At 41.3% G+C, this 18,580-nt stretch overlaps 1 long non-coding RNA gene across 6 annotated transcripts in view; it reads right to left on the bottom strand.

Moving 5' to 3' along the window:
• Positions 1-8,858: 8,858 nt before the first annotated feature.
• LOC106839374 (uncharacterized) overlaps positions 8,859-18,580 on the bottom strand; it is a 39,479-nt gene continuing 29,757 nt past the window's right edge. For 2 of the 6 annotated variants that reach the window (XR_011493339.1, XR_001400107.3), the window contains exon 6: positions 8,936-18,391. This is a non-coding gene — a long non-coding RNA (uncharacterized lncRNA). Of the gene's footprint in view, positions 18,392-18,580 lie in introns of all 6 variants that reach the window. The other 4 variants (XR_011493342.1, XR_006534758.2, XR_011493341.1 and 1 more) reach the window with 3 other exon arrangements.

Here is an 18,580-nt window from a genome sequence, read left to right as displayed (position 1 = left end):
ACAGAGTTCGTCTTTCTCTGTCTGGCTTATTTCACTCAACATAATACCCTCAAGGTCCATCCATGTTGTTGTGAATGGGATGATTTTGTCCTTTTTTATGGCTGAGTAGTATTCCATTGTATATATATACCATATCTTCTTTATCCAATCATCAGTTGCTGGGCACTTAGGTTGGTTCCACGTCTTGGCTATTGTGAGTAATGCTGTGATGAACATAGGGGTGCATGGGACTTTTGGAATTGCTGATTTCAGGTTCTTAGGATAGATACCCAGAAGTGGGATGGCTGGGTCGTAAGGTATTTCTATTTTTAACTTTTTGAGAAATCTGCATACTGTTTTCCATAGTGGCTGCACCAGTTTGCATTCCCACCAACAGTGTATGAGGGTTCCTTTTTCTCCACAACCTCTCCAACATTTGTCACTCTTGGTTTTGGATATTTTTGCCCTTCTAACAGGTGTAAAGTGATATCTTAGTGTAGTTTTGATTTGCATTTCCCTGATGATTAGTGATGATGAGCATCTTTTCATGTGTCTATTGGCCATCCATATATCTTCTTTGGAGAAATGTCTGTTCATGTCCCCTGCCCATTTTGTAATTGGGTTGTTTGATTTTTTATTGTTGAGTCGTGTTAGTTCTTTGTATATTATGGAGATTAACCCTTTGTCAGATAAATAACTTGTGAATATTTTTTCCCAATTAGTGGGCTGTTTTTTGTTTCAATCCTGTTTTCCCTTGCCTTGAAGAAGCTCTTTAGTCTGATGAAGTCCCATTTGTTTATTCTTTCTATTGTTTCCCTCGTCTGAGGGGTTATGGTGTCCAAAAAGATTCTTTTGAAACTGATGTCAAAGAGTGTACTGCCTATATTCTCTTCTAGAAGACTTATTGTTTCAGGTCTAATCTTTAGGTCTTTGATCCATTTTGAGTTTATTTTTGTGAATGGTGAAAAAGAATGGTCAATTTCCATTCTTTTATGTGTGGCTGTCCAGTTTTCCCAGCACCATTTGTTGAAGAGACTTTCTTTTCTCCATTGTATGCCCTCAGTTCCTTCGTCGAAGATTAGCTGTCCATAGATGTGTGGTTTTATTTCTTGGCTTTCAATTCTGTTCCATTGATCTGTGCACCCATTTTTGTACCAGTACCATGCTGTTTTGATTACTGTAGCTTTCTAGTGGGCTTTGAAGTCAGGGATTGTGATGCCTCCGGCTTTGTTCTTCTTTCTCAGGATTGCTTCAGCAATTTGGGGTCTTTTGTCGCCCCATACGAATTTTAGGATTCTTTGTTGAATTTCTGTAAAGAATGTCATTGGGATTCTGATTGGGATAGCGTTGAATCTGTAGATTGCTTTAGGTAGTATAGACATTTTAATTATGTTTATTCTTCCAGTCCATGTGCATGGAATGTCTTTCCATCTCTACGTCATCATTGATTTCTTTCAAGAAACTCTTGTAGTTTTTGTTATATAGATCTTTCACATCCTTTGTTAAATTTTCTCCCAAGGTATTTTATTCTTTTTGTTGTGTTCATGAATAGGATTGAGTTCTTTTTCTGTTAGTTAATTGTTAGCGTATAGAAATGCTACTGATTTATGTATGTTGATTTTATACCCTGCAACTTTGCTGTAGCTGTTGATTGTTTCTAATAGTTTTCCTGTGGATTCTTTGGGGTTTTCTATATATAAGATCATGTCATCTGCAAACAGCAAGAGTTTTACTTCTTCACTGCCTATTTGGATTCCTTTTATTTCTTTTTCCTGCTGAATTACTCTGGCCACCACCTCCAGTACTATGTTGAAGAAGAGTGGTGAAAGTGGGCACCCTTGTCTTGTTCCTGTTCTGAGAGGGATGGGTTTCAGTTTTTGTCCATTGAGTATGATGTTGGCTTTGGGTTTGTCATATATGGCCTTTATTATGTTGAGGTACTTTCCTTCTATACCTATTTTATTGAGGGTTTTTATCATAAATGCATGTTGGATCTTGTCAAATGCTTTCTCTGCATCTATTGAGATGATCATGTGGTTTTTGTTTTTCATTTTGTTAATGTAGTGAATCACGTTGATTGATTTGCAGATGTTGAACCATCCTTGTGTCCCTGGTATAAATCCCACTTGATCATGGTGTATAATCTTTTTGATGTATTGCTGTACTCAGTTTGCCAAAATTTTGTTGAGGATTTTTGCATCTATGTTCATCAGTGATATTGGCCTGTAGTTTTCCTTCTTTGTGTTGTCCTTGTCAGGTTTGGGGATCAGGAGGATGTTGGCTTCATAGCATGTGTTAGGGAGTATTCCATCTTCCTCAATTTTCTGGAATAGTTTGAGAAGGATAGGTGTTAAATCTTCTTTGAATGTTTGGTAGAATTCTCCAGAGAAGCTATCTGATCCTGAACTCTTATTTTTGGGGAGGTTTTTGACTACTGTTTCTATTTCTTTACCTGTGATTGGTCTATTCAGATTCTCTGTTTCTTCCTGATTCAGTTTGGGGAGGTTGTAAGAGTCTAGGAATTTCTCCATTTCTTCTAGGTTGTTCAATTTGTTGGCATATAGTTTTTCATAGTATTCTCTTATGATCTTTTGTATTTCTTCGGTATCTGTTGTGATTTCTCCTCTTTTATTTCTAATTTTATTTATTTGAGACTTCTCTCTTTTTTTTTTTGGTGAGTCTGGCTAAAGGGTTATCAATTTTGTTAATTTTTTCTAAGAACCAACTCTTTGTTTCATTGATCCTTTCTACTATCTTTTTTGTTTCAAAATTGTTTATTTCTGCTCTAATTTTTATTATTTCCCTCCTTCTACTGAATTTGGGCTTTATTTGTTCTTCTTTTTCTAATTATGTTAGGTGTCATTTGAGGTTGTTTATGTAAGATTTTTCTTGCTTATTGAGGTAAGCCTGTATTGCAATGAATTTCCCTCTTAGGACTGCTTTTGCTGCATCCCAAATAAGTTGGTATGACGTGTTTTCATTTTCATTTGTCTCCATATTATATTTGATTTCTTCTTTAATTTCTTCAATAATCCATTGTTTGCTCAGTAGCATGTTGTTTAGTCTCCACATTTTTGCCCCATTCCCAGCTTGTTTGTTGAGGTGGGCCTGTTTTGCTATGAATTTCCCTCTTAGAACTGCTTTTGCTCACCCCGTAAGAGTTAGTATGTTGTATTTTCATTTTCATTTGTTTGTAGGTATTTTTAAATTTCTCCTTTGATTTCTTCATTGATCCAATGGTTGTTCCGTAGCATGTTGTTTAGGTTCCATATATTTGTGCCTTTCACAGCTTTTTGCTTGTAGTTGATTTCTAGTTTCATAGCATTGTGATCAGAAAAGTTGTTTGGTATGATTTCAATCTTCTTACATTTATTTAGGAGTGCCTTATTTCCAAGCATATAATCTATCTTTGAGAATGTTACATGTGCACTTGAGACGAATGTGTATTCTGCTGGTTTTGGATGGAATGTTCTATATATATCTATTAAGTCCATCGGGTCTAGGGTTTCATTTAAGGCCACTTTTTACTTGTTGGATTTCTGTCTGGATTCTCTATTCATTGATGTAAGTGGATAGTGGGTGATGCTCTATCCATTGACATTGAGGTCCCCTACTATTATTGCACTGCTGTGAATTTCTCCCTTTAGCTCTGTTAATAGTTGCTTTATATACTTTCATGCTCCTGTGTTAGGTGCATATATATTTATAAGTGTTATATTCTCTTGGTGGAATGTCCCTTTTATCATTATATACTGGCCTCTTTGTCCCTCATTGGCTTTTTTATCCTGATGTCTGCTTTGTCAGATATAAGTATGGCATCACCTGCTTTCTTTTCCTTGCTGTTTGCTTAGAGTATTGTCTTCCATCCCTTCGCTTTTAGCCTATGTTTGTCTTTAGAGCTGGAATATGTTTCCTAGAGGCAGCATATTGTTGGGTCTTGTCTTTTAATCCATCAATCCATTGTCTTTTGATTGAAGAATTCAATCCATTTACATTTAGAGTGATTATTGATATATGAAGAATTAATACTGCCATTATATCTCTTGTTTTCCAGTTGTTCTATATTTCTGTTGTTCCTTTTCCCTTGTATTTCTGACTGCTATTTCAGTTTGGTGGCTTTCTCTAGTGGCTTTCTCTTTATTTATGATTTGTGGTTCTGCTCTGATTTTTTGTTTAGTGGTTACCATGAGGTTTGTATAAAAGATCTCATAGATGAGATAGTCCATTTTCTGATAGCCTCTTATCTCCATTATCCTAAGTAGGTTCCATCCTTCTCCTCTTCTTCTTCCGAGTTATTGTTGTCACAAATTATTCTTTTTTAGTCTTGCAAGTTTGTGACTAAACTGAAGAGTTTATAGTTATTTTCATGTTTTCCTTCCCTTTATCTCTTATGTTATACTTAAGTGTTTGCTAACCTGTTCTGATGCAGAGCTCCAATTTTCTGATTTTGTCTGTCTATTTATCTCCTTGCTCAAAGCTTTGTAAACTTTTGCTTTTTTGTTCCAGGTAGGAGGGCTTGCCACATTATTTCTTGTAAGGGAGGTCTAGTGGTGATGCACTCCTTCTGCTTTTGCTTGTCTGGGGAAGCCTTTACTTCTCATAATATCTGAAGGATAATTTCACTGGATTGTGTATTCTTGGCTGAAAGTTTTTGTCATTCAGTATTTTGAATGTATCATTCCATTCTTTCCTAGCCTGTCAAGTTTCTGCTGAGAAGTCTACTGAAAGCCTGACATGGGTTCCTTTCTGGTTTAATTCTTCTGCCTTGCTGCCCTTAATATTTTTTCTTTGTCATTGACTTTTGCCAGTTTTACTATGCCTTGGAGAAGGTCTTTTTGCATTGATGTAATTAGGAGTTCTATTGGCTTCATGTACTTGTAAGTCCAGTTTCTTCTCCTGGTTTGGGAAGTTTTCAGTTATTATTTCTTTGAACAAGCTCTCTGCTTCTTTCTCCCTCTTTTCTCCCTGTGGAATACCTATAATCCTTATGTTTCTTTTCCTAATTGATTCAGATATTTCATGAAGAATTTCTTCATTTTCAAAAAATCTTAGTTCTCTCTCCTCCTCCACCTGAAGCATTTCTATATTTCTATCTTCGATTCACTAATTCTGTCCTCCATAAGGTCAGTGCTATTTTTATGATTTATAGATTATATTTCATCTTGTTAATTGTGTTCTTCATATTCAGAATTTCTGTATAGTTTTTCTTAAAGGTTTCAATTTCTTTGGTGAAGCCTTCCTTCTGCTCATTAATTTTATCCCTGAGCTCATTGAACTGTCTTTCTGAGTTTTCTTGTAACTTGTTGAGTTTCTTTATGACAACTGTTTTGAATTCTCTGTCATTTAGATTGTAATCTGTGACATCAGGATTGGTTTCTGGAGACTTGTCACTTTCCTTCTGCTCTGAAGTGTTACTGTAGTTCTTCATGGTGTTTGATGAATTGATCCTCTGCTAGCACATTTGTGGTAGTATCACATCGCAGATTCCACCTGCCACCTCTGTGTGGGTGCAGGAGCTGTGTTTCCTGATCCTACTTCGTCTGCTGGTAGTTGTGCTGGTAAGGCCACTCTGCATTTGCATGGGCTTACGAGAGCCACTTGACAAGTTGTGCTCACATGGGTGGGGTTTCTGTGCTCAGTGTGTGGGCCACTCTCTCATGAGTGGGGCCACCATGCTCTGCAGGGGACTGGCTGAGGTTCTTTGCTAGGTAGGAGGGGCAATTTCCTTCATGCAAGGCAGTGCTGTACTTGGAGGTTCAACTGAGCTGCTACATTTGGTGAGTGGGGCGCTTCATGGGAGCTGAGCTGCCACCACTCAGTGGGTAGCGTTCCCACAGGCAGGGTCACCTCAGTAGGTGGATGCTCCTGTGGGCTGGACTACCCCTCCAAAAGTGTTCATGCACAGGCCAGGCTGCCCTTGTCTCCACCTACAGTCATGCTGGCCACTGTGTGAGAAGCTGCAGCCTGGATCATTGTTGATGGGGAGGCAGAGGGGTCTGCTCACCTAGTTTCACTGCTTCGCAGGGTTCCAATCCACTCACCTTCAGATGTATAGCTATGTGGATCTCTCAGGCATCCTGTTGTGCTGTGTACAGAATCTTCTGTTGGTTAATGACTATCCATTTTGTTGTAACTTAGATGGGAAAGACAAAGGAAACAACTTACCCTGCCATGATGCTGATTTCACTCTCTGCACTTACTTTTCATGCCCCTCCCCCACTTTCTCACATGTAGTCCCTCTACTGATGCCGGCCCATCACTATGTCACCTTATCCCTTCAAGGATAAACTATCCTCCTAAATGGTTGTCTTCCTTCCAGTCTTTTTTCTCACAATTCAGTTTCCACAGAGCAGTCAGAGTGAACTAAAGTAAAAATCTGATTTTATTACTAATGTATTCAAAATTTTTCAATCTCTCCTTATTACTCTTCAAATGGAATTTATACCATCTCACAACATTCAAGCCCTGCATTTTCTGGTTCACCTCCTTTCTTTCACCAGCCCTTAGCAGACCCTACACTCCAGCTATATTGAACTATTTGCAATTCCTCCACTCCCTGTGCTCTTCCCCATGATCAGATGTTTGCTTGTCTTTCTCCTTCTGCCTCCAGTTCCCTTTCTCCATCTAACCAAGTCCTTAATGTATGTATATATAAAGTTTAGATGACATCTACTCTGGGTTTGTCCCTGGCCCCACTTCCTCTCTCAGACTTCCCAAGTTTGAATGGGCTGAAATTCCTCTATTCCATACTCTCTTCTTTCATAGCACTTACATTACCATTTGGAAAATTATTTCCTTTATCTGTCTCTGTGGCTAAACCTGAAGTTCTCTGTAAGTTGAGACTGTGTGTTCTTTATTGTATTTTCATGGCAAGGGGAGATAAAGGGTTGCAATAGTGAATGGGCATCAGTTCCCAGAAGACAGTGCCTGGCACACTACAAACACTCAATGAACACTTGTGAAATTAATAAGTGGGTCGACTTGCCATATGTCTTTAAAATGATACAGTATGCTTGGATGACACAACACATCTCACAATTGTGTTTGGAAACAAAAGAAGTTCACATAAAGCAATTAGAAAAGCTGACAACTATGAGGTAAAATATGAAGCAGAGTAATTTATTTTTAAACAAATGTGTTGTCTCTCATGAAGCCTAATGAATGTTAGAACCTACTAACCAGCCACCTTGGGGGTCTGGATATGCACTTATTTCAGGATTGCCTATCTTCACTCAAAAATAGGAAGGATTTCTTCCATAGAATCTGATTCCTGAGACAGCATCTGAGCAAGCTGCACACTGAAATCAGTTTATTCCTTTTCTTAGTTAACCAATGTGAATATCCTCCTGGCTTTCATGACAACGAGAACCATGCCTCAAAATAAAATTCACACTTAGACTATCTTGGATCCACTCAGTGCCCTGTGTGGACACTTTTTCAACAAGACTTGATAAATGTTCATTAACAAGACTTGATAAATACTTGCTGAATCAGAGACTTACAGAAAAGCTTCCCACCTTTTTGGGATGATTTTGGCTTCCTTGTAATATGGAAATATAATATTATCCAATTATAATATCACTTTATCAGGAGGATAAAGGATAAGGACACCTACTCTTCTAGGTATTTCTGACCTGTCTAAGAATTCAGTTGATATGTCACAGATTAATGGGAGAAAATTCAATTTAATTTAGTACATATGAGGGTTCCACAAGAATATGGGTCCCAAGGACAAATCAGGTAGTTGATGCTTTTATGCCACCTTGAGCTAAGGATAGGGGCTAGTGGTTTGGGACTTCAAAGGGGAGGAAGGCAATTCACGTGGAGAAAGAAAAGCAAATGTTTGATAAACAAATGTTTGCTGGGCCATGCAGAGACAATGGGACACAAAGCAAACTCTGATCTCTAGTCTCTGCTGAGTCTCCTCCCACCACACCTAGCCCATATTCCTTGTGGTTATCTCTGGTGATAGCTCTATTCTGGGAACAAGCCCTTTATCTAATTTTTTTTATTTAGTTAAGGGGGAAGTAACAAGAAAAACTTCCAACAACATAGATAAAACTTGAGGATATTATGCTAAGCAAAATAAGTCAGATGGAGAAAGACAAATACAGTATGATTTCACATATGTGGAAGATAAAAAAAATAACAAACATATAGATACAAAGGATAGAATGGTGTTTACCAGAGGCAAAGGGTAAGAAAGCGAGTAAAGGGGGACATTTGTACAATGATGAATGGAAACTAGAATTTGGGTGGTGAACATGATATACTCCATACAGAAGTCAGAATATAATGATGTACACCTGAAATTTATGTAATATTATAAATCAATGTAACCTTAATAAAAAAGAAAAAGATGCAGTTGAAACCAGTAAATAGTTAGCCACTGATGATTAGGTAGCTAGTAACCAAAAGGTTTTTTTTTTTTTTTTTGCAATTACTAATTATAACTTTTAGTTGTTCACCCACCCATTGTTAACTGTGCTGCTAAGGCAGTATATTATCCAATTCCCACTAGGTTCCTATAATAACATCTCCCTGGTGCCTGCGTCACCATGGTAATGGATGTTTGAAATGTTTTTCAGGAATGAGGACCCCTTGTCCAGTTTAGGCCAGTTAAGACCACCAACCCATGAAGTGCACCTGTACAAATACTTGACAAGTGACCTTCTTGATGTCAAGTAGCTAAAACTCCATCCTCAGATGATGAAGAGGTATGGGGTGGCAAATTTTGCTCTCCTACAATTTCCTTAATACTTTCCTTGATTTTTTTCTCCTCAAATGTGTCTGCTTACAATACCACTCATGATTATTCAGGCCACAGTCAAAATGAAAAAAGAAAAAGCTTTATCTTTACTAACCATATTCATAAACATGAGTTACAGAGTCTAAAACATTTCCCAAAGGTGTGTGCTCCAAACTTGCAGAGCAGTGGAATAGGTAAATTGCCTTTTAAAGACACTGCATCTCAGGAGAACACATTCATGAGAATATGAAAATTTTGAGTTTGAAATTGTCTGTCTTAATTTGGATTTCCATAGAAGTGGTACTGAAGCTCTTAATCTCAAGTTCGTGTGCCCAATGCTCTGTAAGCCAAACACTGAGACATTGGTGCTTGAAGATGGAGAAAGGTTTTATTTGAATTGGCCAAAATGAGAAGGTGGGAGCATGGATTTGCTCAAATCCACCTTAACAAGAGCAAAAAGTAGGAGGGTTTTATAGAGCTAAGGGGCTTTGCAGGAGGAGCTTCAGAGAAACAAAGGGGTCACTCCTCATAAGCCCCTGGGAAATCTGACTTCCAGGCACCAATTGCAGTTGGGGGCCAGCCATCCAGTGATTGCAAACCCCCCAAAGTTATTCTCTGTATTCTGAAAAACAAGCTCACAAATCCTTGAGACCCCTGAGTCACTCCTCAAGTTAAGCAGGAAACCAGCAAGTTGCTTATTGAATATCTATGGTAACCCTCAGGTACCCAGCTTTAATCTCCACTGTCTTTTTTCCCTTCCTCATTCTTCTAGGAAGTGGCATATGGATTGTTTGGCTACTTCTTGCTGAAAGGGGGTAAAGATGGGGAAACTGAGGAAGCAAATTTTTGAACCTGAGATTGAAAATACTCTTCGGTACTGGGCTATATTTTGCATTTTGCATTATCTTTATTTGATTGATTTTAACTTAGAACAGCACTTTATTCCATATTTGATAACCCAAATTTCCAGAACTCAGAATGCAAGAACCCAAATAATTTTATTTATCTGACGGCTTGGTATCAGCTATCTTAACCCAGAATAGCAGCTTAAGGTCTTTCAGTGGCTCATAAGACCAGTGGCTCTGGTTGTGGTGGAGGTGAGCCTCACTCAGGTATGATGAATCCACGGCTTGACTCTGGCCAATTTGACTGATGAATGGGTGGTCAGGAGGACTTCATAAGGCCCAGTCCACTTGGGGGTTAGTTGATCCTTTGGTCCATGCTTCTTCCCAGACTTAAGGAGAACATGGTCACCTGCCTTGATGTGGTAGGGTGGGACATCTGACAGGAACAGGGATCTGTGAGAGGCAAACTCATGAACAGAAGTTAGGATTCCATTTAAAAATTTTAAGTGCTGCCTGATTGCTATTTCTTTCTGTTGTATAAAATCTCCCCCCATTGGTGAAGCTGAGAATGGTCTCCCAGACATCATTTCGAAGGGGCTCAATTAAAGCCTACTTCAGGGAGCTACCCAGATGCTCAGCAGGGCAGAGAGCAACACCTTGTCCCAGATTAAGTTAGTTTCCTGACAAATTTTGGCAATAGTCTTCTTTGTGGTTCGTCTTTTCAGTCTTCCCCATTGACTGGGGCTGCCATGAGGCATGGAGTTTCTAAGTGATCCCCAAGCCTTTTGATATTTCTTGGGTTATTAGGGAGATAAATGCGACTCTGTTGTCACTCTGGATCAACAGTGGGGATCCATACCTGGGAATGATCTCCTTTAACAAAGCTTTGTTCACTTCATTAACCCTCTCAGTTCTGGAAGGAAAAGCTTCAACCCACCCTGTAAAGGTATCTATGAATACTAGGAGATACTTGACATTCCCAGAGGCTCGAGGCATCATAATAAAGTCAATTTGTCAGTCTTCACAGGGAGCTGCTCCTCAATGTTGAACCCCCTTGTTCAAAGAGGGCAGCCCCGTCCTGGGATTATTTTTGCCACACATAACATATTGTTGGGTAACTTTCTGAATGATCTGTTACAATTTCAGACCGACTAAATACCTTTGGATCCACTGCAAGGTGGCATCCCTCCCATAGTGAGTGCTCTGATGGGTTTGATTAACAATTTCTCCCAGAAGGGCTTCAGGTACCAGGATGAGTACTTCCAAGGTACATTTCCAGCCAGGATGCTCCAGAGAGGAGGAGCCAAATCCCCCTTCTCTGGCTCTCCCTAAATCTTTCTGGGGGTAGCTAGGTTGGAATACAGTCAATTTGGGGAACTAAGGGAGCCAGGAGTGCCTTGAAACTCATAGTCCTAGCAGCAGTCTTGGCTGCCTGATCAGCCAGTTGATTGCCTCTGGCTTCCAAAGTGTCCCCTTTCTGATGTCCAGGGCAGTGAATGATAGTTACTGCCATGGGGTCATTAACGGCCTCTAAGAACATTAGCATTTCCTGGGAATATTTTGTGTCCCTCTTTCCAGCAGTCAAGAGTCCCCTATCTTTCCATATGGCCCTGTGAGCATGGACCACTAAAAAGGCACATTTTGAATCTGTATATATATTGACTCTGTTGTCTTTACCTATTTGAAGAGCCCTAGTTAGTGCTATAAGTTTAGCCTTTTGAGCTGAGATACCTGGAGGTAGGGCCTTTGTTTCCATGGTGTCCTATAAGGTGACAACTATGTACACTGCTTGACATTGCCCCTGATCCATGAAGCTGCTTCCATCAGTGAGCAATTCCAAGTCTGGCTACTCCAAAGCTTGGTCAGTCTAATCGGGTCAACTAGAGAATACCTGTTCAATGATCTGAAGACAGTCATAAAAGGAGGGCTGTTTGACGTCAGTAGGTAGCAGGTTGCAGGGTTTAAGGTAGAAATAACTTTTAACTTACCTCTGGGTGGTCTAATAAAATAGCCTCATACCTACCTAATCTTCTTGAGGTTAGTCAATGTCCTCCATCTGTTCTAATAAAGGGAGGACAGAGTGGGGAGTGTGCACCATGTTGGGTTGCCCCAGTGTGAACTTTTCAGTTTCCTGTAGTATGTCACTGGTGGTGGACAACAGCTCAGAAGCAAGGTGGCCATCCTCTGACCAACTGCTTATAAAAATGGCCACAGGCCTCCTAGTGGGTCAAAAGTTCTGGGTCAGGACTTCCAAACTAAGGCTCTGTTTCTCATGTACAAAAAGAGCAAAGGGCTTTCTCAAATCTTGGAGTCCCAAGACTGTGGCAGTTAGTAATTTTTCTTTAACCTGATTGAATGCATTCTGGCACACTTGTGTCCACACCAAAGGCTCGAGGTCTCCTCCCTTTAAGGCCTCATACAGAGGTTTTACAGTTAATCCTAAATTGGGTATCCAAATTCAACAGAAGCCTGCCATCCCTAAAAATCCCCACAACTGTAAACGGGTGGTGAGAGTCACTACTTAAGGGATTGCTTCCCTCCTATCTGGGAGCAGGCGTCTCTGTCCTTCTGGCAGTTCAAACCCTAAGTATTTAACTGTCTTTTCACAAATTTGGGTCTTCTTCTTTGAAACCTTGTAACCTTTATCTGCTAAGAAATTTTAAAATTCAAATGGTGTTTTCAGCTGAAGCTTCCTTAGATTTATTGGCAACGAGAACGTCGTCCACATATTGTAAGAGCCCCTTCCACCAGCTGAAGTTCCCTTAGGTCCCTAGCCAATATTTCCCCAAATATCGTGGGCAGATTTTTAAAACCCTGAGGCAAAACGGACCAGCAAAACTTCTGTTTGACATTGGTCTTGGGACCTTGACACTCAAAGGGAAAGGCCTCTTGGGAACTTTCATCCCGGGAAATGCAGAAAAAGACATCTTTCAAACCCAAGACCGTGAACCAGCACAGGTCTCCTGACAAAATAGTCAGCAAAGTGTTCAGATTGGGAACCACTGGGTGCACATCCGGAGCCATCTGATTTATAGCTCGAAGGTCTTGAGGGAACTGGTATTCATTGGACTTGGGCTTGAACACTGGTAAGATGAGAGTATGGTAAGGTGAGAACGTGGGTGAATCAAGCCCTGCTGCAGAAAAACCTCCAATAGGGGCTCTACCTCTCTCTGTGCTTTTTCTTTCAGAGGGTATTGTTTTAGCTTGAGGCTCTCATGCTCCTTCACAGGAACCATGGTTTTGGCTCATCCCTACCTCCCACTTGCCTAGATGTCCTCTCTTACCCTATCAAGAATTTCCTCAGGTATCTCAGGTTGAGATCCATCATCAAGCTGCAACAACAGCATCTGAGAGGTGAAGGCAAGCTCTGGCGGGACCTCCACTTCTAAGTGTCCGGGGAAACAAATAATTTGGGCATTTAGCCTGGCAAGCAAATCCTGACCCAGAAGAGGAATAGGGCATTAGGGCATGTATCTGTGTATGTAACTGTGTCTCAGGTTTGTATTTCCAAGATGACAGTCCAAGGGTTGTAAAAAGGGGTGGGTCATTGTCTTCACTGACACCCTGGTAACAACCATAGATAGCTTCTTTTGAGTTGGGGGATAAATGTGTGTTAACAACAAAGTAGGTAGCCCCTGTATTGATGAGAATGTCAATTATCTTTTTGCCCACTGTCATTTGAACCTGAGGCTACTGTGGGGATATAAAGATAGGTTGCTTCAGTCTAAGCAGGGCCCCTGGGCCTCTTCATTCCTCATCTGTATCTCCCCCTTCTATTTTCACCATTTGGGTTAAGGGTTTCTCACCTTCTTTGGCCATCTTCTACAACCTGGGACACTCCTTCTTCTAATGTCCTTCTTCCTTACAACATACACACTGATCTTTCCCCAGGGTTGGGCGTTCTCCTCTTATCTTTCTCAGTCCCTTTTTTGATCTTCTCCCTGTCTTCCCAATGGCTCATTGATGGAGCACCACCACCAGCAGAGAAACCCGCTGCTTCATTCTCCATTGTTCCTTCATGTCCTGGACCTGATCCCTACAGTTGTAAACCTTAAAAGCAAGGTCATCCACGTGGGAGATGGGCAGCATGAGGGCCCCATCGACCTTCCGTAGTTTCCTCCTGATTCCGGGGCACTCCCACTGCTGAAGGTCATGTTGATTACTTTCTGATTCTCTGGGGCCTCAGGATCAGCGCTGGTGTACTTCCTATAGGCTTGATATGCTTGTTCTAAAAACTGGGACGGATCCTCCTGTGGTTTTTGCTGAACTTCCTGAACTTTGTTTGTGGGACTCCTTTTCCCAATCCTTCCAGAATACATTTCCTGTAGTGTTCTAGGCAGAGCATTCCCCCTCCATTTGTATCCCAGTTTAGTTCAACTGTGGGACAGCCTCAGTGAAATTAGGCTGATTGTCCCCGTCCTTGAAATGGAGCCAATGGGGTTCCTCCTGTGCCTTTTCAATAACCATATGGCCTCCCCCGCTGTGAGTAAAATATTCATTAAGGCTTGAATGTCAGCCCAAGTGGGATGGTATGTCAAAAAGATGGAGGAGGGGCCGGCCCCATGGCCAAGTGGTTAAGTTCATGCACTCCGCTTCGGCAGCCCAGAGTTTTGCCAGTTGGGATCCTGGGCATGCACATGGCACCACTCATCAGGCCATGCTGAGGCAGCATCCTACATGCCACAGCTATAAGGACCCACAACTAAAAATATACAACTATGTACTGGGGGGCTTTGGGGAGAAAAAGGAAAAATCTTTTTAAAAATGATGGAGGAGAATAACTCAGTCATATGCTTGGGGTCCTGTCTATAGGATGGATTATTGTTCTTCCAATTAAAAAGATCCAAAATAGAAAAGAGGGGATACACTCATATCAGGCCTGCTCGCTGGCCATTAGCATTCAGTCCTCTGATTGGGAATTCGGGGAGTGGAAACTGCCGTTCTTAAGAAGCCCCTGCTCCCTGGCTGAATTGCACACCCTACTACCTATGGGAAGTAGAGAGCATATCCTGGCTTCCCTCAACTCTTGGGGGTTGTGTGGTCCCTGTGACCTGCCTTCCATAGGGGGGTGGGCCGGAGGTTGCCATGAGTGAAGGGTCCACTGGTTGCAGAGTGGGAACCAGTGGAGAGGGTGCTGGCTGAAAAGGAGGTGGCACAAGGGCCAGCAGGGTTTCTGGCAGAGCTGTGGGAAGATTTAAAGCATTGATCAAAATTTCATCATCCTTCTTCATGCCCTTGGAGTCCAACAGAACTAGCTCAGGCTTCTCAGCCCTTTGCACCATCAGATTGTACCTCCTGTGGGCTGACTCATTTTAGTGCAACAGCATAAAAGCCTGCACGTACGAGATTTCATCCCATTTCCCTTCTCTGTTACAGAACAACTCCAATTGTAAGATGATAGCATAACTTAGAGATCCATTAACAGGCCACTTTTCTCAAAAACCTAAGGAGCACTGTGGCCGGGAAACATTACAAAGGAAACTCATCTTTTCACGTTTCATAGGCTCATAACTAAAAGCCATCCAGTTTTGAAGTATGTGTCCCAGGAGGCTGCATTCAGGGATGGAATTAGTGTTTCCTGTAGCTGACTCACACACACGAGTGCACCCACACAAAGACAAAATCCAACACCTGCAGGATAAAAGCAAAAGGTGAAGTCCAACAGTCCCCTCGATCTCTCCCATATGAGGATGCCTCCTTTCAATCACACAAAATGCAAACAGGGAGACAGGGAATTTGTAGCTGCGTGTGTTGTGATGACTCACCCAGCAAAGCAAAATCAAAGGTACTCATATCTGATAAGACAAATGCATCCACACAATGACAAAAAGTAGACCGAGGTCCAATACATTTCTCCACTCCAAGTGAGTGCTGCACCAAGGGCGGTTGATGCCAGTGGGAAGGGAGGAGCAGCAGAGGAAGTCCCCTGGGCAAAGACACCTAGGCAGCTGCTGGGGACCACCAACTGCTCAAACCCTCACTGTGCCCATCCAGCTACGGACACAAGACTCCTGGCTGGCTCACCAAAATTGATACCTAATCTCTTAATCTCAAATTCATGTGCCCGAGGAGCAGTAAGCCAAACATTGAGACATAGTGTTTGGAGATGGAGAAAGGTTTTATTCAAATTGGCCAAAACAAGGTGGGAGCATGGGTTTGCTCAAGTCTACCTTAGCAAGAGCAAAAAGCAGGGGGATTTTATAGTGCTAAGGGGATTTGTAGGAGGAGCTTCAGAGAAACAAAGGGGACACTCTTGATAAGCCCCTGGGCAATCTGAATTCTGGGTTCAACAGCTGCGGGGGGCCAGCCATCCAGTGATTGCAACCTTCCCAAAGGCGTTCTCTTTTTTCTGCAAAACAAGCTCACAAATCCTTAAGACCCCTGAGTCACTCCTCAAGTTAAACAAGAAAACGGAAAATTGCTTATTGAGTATCTACAGAAACAGATGTTGACACAGGGATTCATTGCAAGTAGATTTGGAGTGAGATCCCAGGAAACATCAGTAGGGGGGTGAAGAATGAGGACAGGCAAGAAAAAGAAGCCAAAAGAGACTGCCCTTGTGAGAGACTAGGTTTCAACCTCAAGGAGGTCGCATTGAACACGCCTCAGAGATTACTCACTTAAACAGTGAGAAATAGGGTATATTTAATGCACTAACTCCTATTAGTTGAGAACTACTGGCATTTACAGCCCACCTGACATCAGGTCAAGCATGTTATTTTAGACAGAAAGTCACAGGTTCTTATAGCACGGGGAAGCTTCCTAAACTACTGAGTCCTAGGGAGACATGGGTGAGAAACAAGGTCATGTCTCTAACTTCACTTTGTATAGTCACGTTCTAAATTGCAAGATACATTCATGGATCTTAGATCCGAGATGCATGGAACTTGGACTCCATCACATTTCAGCTGAACCCAGGCAGTTTCACCTGTTAAAGTCTGTCTCAGCTGATACACAGGCACAAAAGAATTATGAATTTCTTTAGCTTCATTAAATTTCTGCAAATTGCCATCCAGTAACTGGATTTCTAAACTCTTTTCCGGAATTGTCATTCACTTGTTTTGTGCCTAAATAGGACTAGTTGCCTCAAACAAATTAAACTTGCTTATTCTCTCCTTTAAATCTCAATTCAATCCACCCTAACTGCCTTTGAGTTTGAGGCCCAGTTCTCTCAGAAGCAGACCCGGAAGTGCAGATTTTAGTGCCGGGGATGTATTAAGGAAGTGCTCCCATAAGAAAGGAGGAAAGGAAGCAGAGGAAGGAAGAGGAAGACGCCAAGCGAGGGTGTGATCTCCGTGAAGCCCCAAGCTGCAGCCTGATCCTGCAGGGAGCCTGGAGTATCAGTTACTCTCTGAAAGTGGTCTTGTCTTAAGACAAAGGAGGCTGGCTATTGTATTCCTGTGGTCAGTCAGGCATTGGCAACAGGCTGCCCTGGGGGTTGTAAGGCACTTCTGGCTCTCTATGCCCAGGCACAACCCTCTACAGCAAACATGAAGAGGTTGGGGTATGGATGCACAGAGCTGGCTAAAGGGCAGTGAAAATGTGGGACCCTTTTCGGCTTTGGGCAGTTAAAGTGGTATCTATGATTTGCATCAGCTACCCCTTGTTTTGGTGGCACTTCTCTGGATGTGATTTGTTATCCAGGTAGGGCAGAGTGGACTTCCAAAGGGATGTGTGTACACTAGAGGCATTCAGGGTATAAAGGGCTCAAATTTTTCTGCAAAAACAGAGCTGCAAGTTTCAAGCTTACACCAGCAGTCTACCTTGCTTAGCTCAAACCACAAAAAGTGCAAAAGGTACTTTCTTACACATGTTTGCTTCTAAGTCACGTTTTCTGAGAAGAGACAGATTTCACTTTCAAACTCACTTCTCAGAAATTGAAAAGAGTTAACTGACCTTAGAGGTCATCTGCCTGCTCCCCCCTGACCCAATACCGCATTCCTATTTCCTGGTTCACTTGTCTCAGGACCAGCCCTGGTACCCATAGGACCTATAAAATGTACAATCTCTGCTAATTGCCAGATGTCAGAGCCATGTCACTTTTAGACTGACCCTTCCACTAATAGCAAATAAAGCCTATTTTTTCCCTCACCTCTATATCCTTCAACAGGAGATTTTTGTCAGAAGGCAGTTCATCTTGCAGCTAGACAGTTCTTGCTCCAGAATTCCTTCATGCACACCCTGTCCTGAGCTGGAATGTATGTGCCAATGTTGAGTTCAATGCTGCGGGTTACACTGATGTCGAAAGGATCTCAGAATACAAATGATACTAATATGCCCTCAAGATGTTAGATAGAACAGCTGCAAGAGAGTTTAAATATCATTGACCCAGCCCCACTTTCCATTGTTCTGTAGCCTACATGTCCCCATCAGGACAACTAGAAAGCCCTAAAGACACTCGTAGCCAGTTTTGTTAAAATTGCCATCATCTACTAACAGAGGTTTAGGCCAGGAGGCTGCCTAGATTCCTGGTTCTCAGAGAGTCGAAGCAGTCTGCTAATTTAAAAATACAAAAAAGAAAAATAGGAGGGAAAATATAGTTCTAAAGACCCATGTTAATATTTTAAAATATAAGAAAAATTTGATGAGCTATAGTTATCTTTCAAGTGAGTTTAAAAGGGGAAGAAAGAGTTTAAAAGCATCTATTACACATAATAAAGACATGAAAAGTGAACTCTGGAAATAGCAACGGTAAGCTTGTAGGATAAAAGAGAAAATCCAAAATGCATCTGAGAGCCCACTTACTGTGAACATCCTGGTGGCTTCTGTTTAAAAGAATTTCTTCTAAATTGCAAAATAAAATATGCCAAATTGTAGCCTGCAAAAATATGTTTAATGTAACAAAATAAAAACATGCATTCAAAGTACATATAGGCAATAGTGTCAAAAGAGTGATTAATCAGCAAAAATGTTGTAATTCATGCTATTATGATTATTAAGGGAATACTGACACAAAAACGTGGCCTCAAGTATGTATTAAATAAATAAATAAAAGCCATCGAAAGGG

Source organism: Equus asinus, chromosome 12 (genome assembly GCF_041296235.1).
Source record: "Equus asinus isolate D_3611 breed Donkey chromosome 12, EquAss-T2T_v2, whole genome shotgun sequence".
Classification (NCBI taxonomy): Eukaryota; Metazoa; Chordata; class Mammalia; order Perissodactyla; family Equidae; genus Equus; species Equus asinus.
This window is presented reverse-complemented; position numbering and strand designations above follow the sequence as displayed.